The 4,758-nt window shown below is 52.4% G+C and overlaps 1 long non-coding RNA gene across 1 annotated transcript; it reads left to right on the top strand.

Annotated features, from left to right (window-relative positions):
• The first annotated feature begins 538 nt into the window (after positions 1 to 538).
• LOC127911377 (uncharacterized) lies at positions 539 to 3,880 on the top strand. The gene is made up of 3 exons (XR_008078154.1): positions 539 to 650; positions 875 to 3,535; positions 3,704 to 3,880. It is a non-coding gene; the product is annotated as an uncharacterized LOC127911377 (long non-coding RNA).
• The last annotated feature ends 878 nt before the right edge of the window (positions 3,881 to 4,758 follow it).

Genomic DNA, 4,758 nt, shown 5'->3' with positions numbered 1-4,758 from the left:
GACAGAGGAGGACAAGGAGGGGATGGTTATACAGGAGGCTGAGAGATAGGAGATAGAGTAGAGGATTGTCTCAGGGGATGGATACAGGAGGCTGAGGAGAAGGGAGACAGGGTACAGGGACAACGAGGATGGATACTGGTGACCTCTAGAAGGAGGATGAGGAGGACAAGGTCATGTCTCAGGGATGGATACTACCAGGAGGCTGAGGAGAAGAAGGGAGATGAGGGGAGGACAAGGAGGGGATGGATACTGGCTCCCTGTCCCTGAGTTAGAAGGAGATGAAGGAGGAGACAACGAGTAGAGGGATGGATACTGGCTGAGGAGAGAAGGAGATGAGGAGAAGTGGCAGGAAAGAAACAGTGAATGAAAGAGAGAGAGACACATGAAGCAGAAGAAAAGAGAGACATTGTAGCTGAAGGTAGGAGACAGGAAGACAGAGTAGAGGGTCATGTCTCAGGGCTCCCTCCCTCCCTGGTTACCTCTACCAGGAGGCTGAAGGTAGGAGACAGGGAGACAGGGTACAGGGTCATGTCTCAGGGCTCCCTCCCTCCCTGGTTACCTCTACCAGGAGGCTGAAGGTAGAAGACAGAGTAGAGGGTCATGTCTCAGGGCTCCCTCCCTCCCTGGTTACCTCTACCAGGAGGCTGAAGGTAGAAGACAGGGAGACAGAGTAGAGGGTCATGTCTCAGGCCTCCCTCCCTCCCTGGTTACCTCTACCAGGAGGCTGAAGGTAGGAGACCGAGTAGAGGGTCATGCTTCAGGGCTCCCTCCGTCCCTGGTTACCTCTACCAGGAGGCTGAAGGTAGGAGACAGAGTAGAGGGTCATGCTTCAGGGCTCCCTCCGTCCCTGGTTACCTCTACCAGGAGGCTGAAGGTAGGAGACAGAGTAGAGGGTCATGTCTCAGGGCTCCCTCCCTCCCTGGTTACCTCTACCAGGAGGCTGAAGGTAGGAGACAGAGTAGAGGGTCATGCTTCAGGGCTCCCTCCCTCCCTGGTTACCTCTACCAGGAGGCTGAAGGTAGGAGACAGAGTAGAGGGTCATGTCTCAGGGCTCCCTCCCTTCCTGGTTACCTCTACCAGGAGGCTGAAGGTAGGAGACAGAGTAGAGGGTCATTCTTCAGGGCTCCCTCCCTCCCTGGTTACCTCTACCAGGAGGCTGAAGGTAGGAGACAGAGTAGAGGGTCATGTCTCAGGGCTCCCTCCCTCCCTGGTTACCTCTACCAGGAGGCTGAAGGTAGGACACAGGAAGACAGAGTAGAGGGTCATGTCGTAGGGGTCCCTCCCTCCCTGGTTACCTCTACCAGGAGGCTGAAGGTAGGAGACAGGAAGACAGAGTAGAGGGTCATGTCTCAGGGCTCCCTCCCTCCCTGGTTACCTCTACCAGGAGGCTGAAGGTAGGACACAGGAAGACCGAGTAGAGGGTCATGTCTCAGGGTCCCCCTCTCACTCACACCAAGGTGTTATAGTATGTCAACACAACAAAGCATACAGTCAGTGGGGTGTTCCAGAAAGCAGGATTATTAAAGTAGGCAGCTTACTTGGATAAACAGCCACATACAACTACTAGTTGGTTAATTAAAAGCTTAATTTGTGTATTGGTTGCTGTTATAGAGTCAATAATACCACGCCAACTTCAAGTCAATATTTCTTAAAAGATGGAGTTACTTCCAGAGATTCTGGAAAGTTAGCTGGTTAACCAAGTTCCTCAAGGTTCCGTTTTAGGACCACTATTGTTTTCACTATATATTCTACCTCATGGGGATGTCATTCGAAAACATAATGTTAACTTTCACTGCTATGTGGATGACAGACAGCTCGCTGGAGGCCTGTGTTTCAGACATAAGGAAGTGGATGGCTGAAAACGTTCTACTTTTAAACTCGGACAAAGCAGATGCTTGTTCTAGGTCCCAAGAAACAAAGAGATCTTCTGTTGAATCTGACAAATAATCTTGATGGTTGTACAGTCTCAAATAAAACTGTGAAGGACCTCAGCGTTACTCTGGACCCTGATCTCTCTTTTGAGGAACATATCAAGACTGTTTCAAGGACAGCGTTTTTCCATCTACGTAATATTGCAAAAATCCATGCTTTGGTTACTTCTAGGTTAGACTACTGCAATGCTGTACTTTCCATCTACCTGGATAAAGCACTAAATAAACTTTGATCATATTACTCCAGTGCTAGCCTCCCTACACTGGCTTCCTGTCAAGGCAAGAGGTGATTTCAAGGTTTTACTGCTAACCTACAAAGCATTACATGGGCTTGCTCCTACCTATCTCTCTGACTTGGTCCTGCCGTAAATACCTACACGTATGCTACGGTCACAAGACGCAGGCCTCCTAATTGTCCCTAGAATTTCTAAGCAAACAGCTGAAGGCAGGGCTTTCTCCTATAGAGCTCCATTTTTATGGAATGGTCTGCCTACCCATGTGAGAGACGCAGACTCGGTCTCAACTTTTAAATCTTTATTGAAGACTCATCTCTTCAGTAGGTCCAATGATTGAGTGTAGTCTGGCCCAGGAGTGTGAAGGTGAACGAAAGGCACTGGAGCAACGAACCGCCCTTGCGGTCTCTGCCTGGCCGGTTCCCCTCTTTCCACTGGGATTCTCTGCCTCTAATCCTATTACAGGGGCTGAGTCACTGGCTTACTGGTGCTCTTCCATGCCTTCCCTAGGAGGGGTGCGTCACTTGAGTGGGTTGAGTCACTGATGTGATCTTCTTACCCCCCCTCCCCTAAGTTGTGCTGTGGCGGAGATCTTTGTGCGATATACTCAGCCTTGTCTCAGGATGGTAAGTTGGTGGTTGAAGATATCCCTCTAGTGGTGTGGGGGCTGTGCTTTGGCAAAGTGGGTGGGGTTATATCCTGCTTGTTTGGCCCTGTCTGGGGGTATCATCGGATGGGGCCACAGAGTCTCCTGACCCCTCCTGTCTCAGCCTCCAGTATTTATGCTGCAGTAGTTTATGTGTTGGGGGGCTAGGGTCAGTCTGTTATAACTGGAATACTTCTCCTGTCTTATCCAGTGTCCTGTGCAAACTTAAGTATGCTCTGTCTAATTATTTATTTATTTCTCCCAGGGAGGGACGAGAGACAAGGTTACCTCAGGGTGGGACAAGGTTACCCTAAGGAGGGACAAGGTTACCTCAGGGTGGGACAAGGTTACCCCAAGGAGGGACAAGGATACCCAATGAGGGACAAGGCTACCCCAGGGTGGGACAAGGTTAACCCAAGGAGGAACAAGGCTACCCCAGGGTGGTACAAGGTTAACCCAAGGAGGGACAAGGCTACCCCAGGGTGGGACAAGGTTAACCCAAGGAGGGACAAGGCTACCCCAGGGTGGGACAAGGTTACCCCAGGGTGGGACAAGGTTAACCCAAGGAGGAACAAGGCTACCCCAGGGTGGTACAAGGTTAACCCAAGGAGGGACAAGGCTACCCCAGGGTGGGACAAGGTTAACCCAAGGACCGGGACAAGGCTACCCCAGGGTGGGACAAGGTTACCCCAAGGAGGGACAAGGCTACCCCAGGGTGGGACAAGGTTACCCCAAGGAGGGACAAGGCTACCCCAAGGAGGGACAAGGCTACCCCAGGGTGGGACAAGGCTACCCCAAGGAGGGACAAGGCTACCCCAGGGTGGGACAAGGCTACCCCAGGGTGGGACAAGGTTACCCCAAGGAGGGACAAGGCTACCCCAGGCTGGGACAAGGTTAACCCAAGGAGGGACAAGGCTACCCCAGGGTGGGACAAGGTTACCCCAGGGTGGTACAAGGTTACCCCAAGGAGGGACAAGGCTACCCCAGGGTGGGACAAGGTTAACCCAAGGAGGAACAAGGCTACCCCAGGGTGGGACAAGGTTAACCCAAGGAGGGACAAGGCTACCCCAGGGTGGACAAGGTTAACCCAAGGAGGGACAAGGCTACCCCAGGGTGGGATAAGGTTACCCCAAGGAGGGACAAGGCTACCCCAGGGTGGGATAAGGTTACCCCAAGGAGGGACAAGGCTACCCCAGGGTGGGACAAGGCTACCCCAGGGTGGGACAAGGCTACCCCAGGGTGGGACAAGGCTACCCCAGGGTGGGACAAGGCTACCCCAGGGTGGGACAAGGCTACCCCAGGGTGGGACAAGGCTACCCCAGGGTGGGACAAGGCTACCCCAGGGTGGGACAAGGCTACCCCAGGGTGGGACAAGGTTACCCCAGAAAGAGAAATGGATGGAAAAGATAAGGAATCAAAAAATACTATATACTATAATACTGTATATATATACCAACGCAAGTCCTAAAACACACAACTCAAAGAGAGGGGAAGAACCATCCCACACACAGACTTTCAGTGTGAGTGCAAGGCTTCCATCCTTCCAGGGCAAAGAGGAGTCTATGCGTCCTTCTGTAGCTCAGTTGGTAGAGCATGGCGCTTGTAACGCCAGGGTAGTGGGTTCGATTCCCGGGACCACCCATACGTAGAATGTATGCACACATGACTGTAAGTCGCTTTGGATAAAAGCGTCTGCTAAATGGCATATATTACTATCCGTCCTGTGACAACCATCTCGTCTCACTCGTTTGGGCTGGTGACAGGTGGGGGTTTGAGCTGGTGAGGCGAGGGTTGAGTGCACTAGTCAAATGTTCCCAGTCACTGGGGATGAGGTTAGTGCCATGTAGTCAGGCAGCCTGGGTGCCTAGACACTGTGCCCCACAGACAGTCAGCCCCTCCCCCTCAGCAGAGCTGGTGCACAATGCTGTCTGTTTGGTCGACAGGCGCA

The sequence above is a fragment of the Oncorhynchus keta genome, chromosome 24 (genome assembly GCF_023373465.1).
Source record: "Oncorhynchus keta strain PuntledgeMale-10-30-2019 chromosome 24, Oket_V2, whole genome shotgun sequence".
NCBI classification, from domain to species: Eukaryota; Metazoa; Chordata; class Actinopteri; order Salmoniformes; family Salmonidae; genus Oncorhynchus; species Oncorhynchus keta.
Note: the sequence above shows the minus strand (reverse complement) of the source record. Positions and strands in the feature narration are given on the sequence as shown.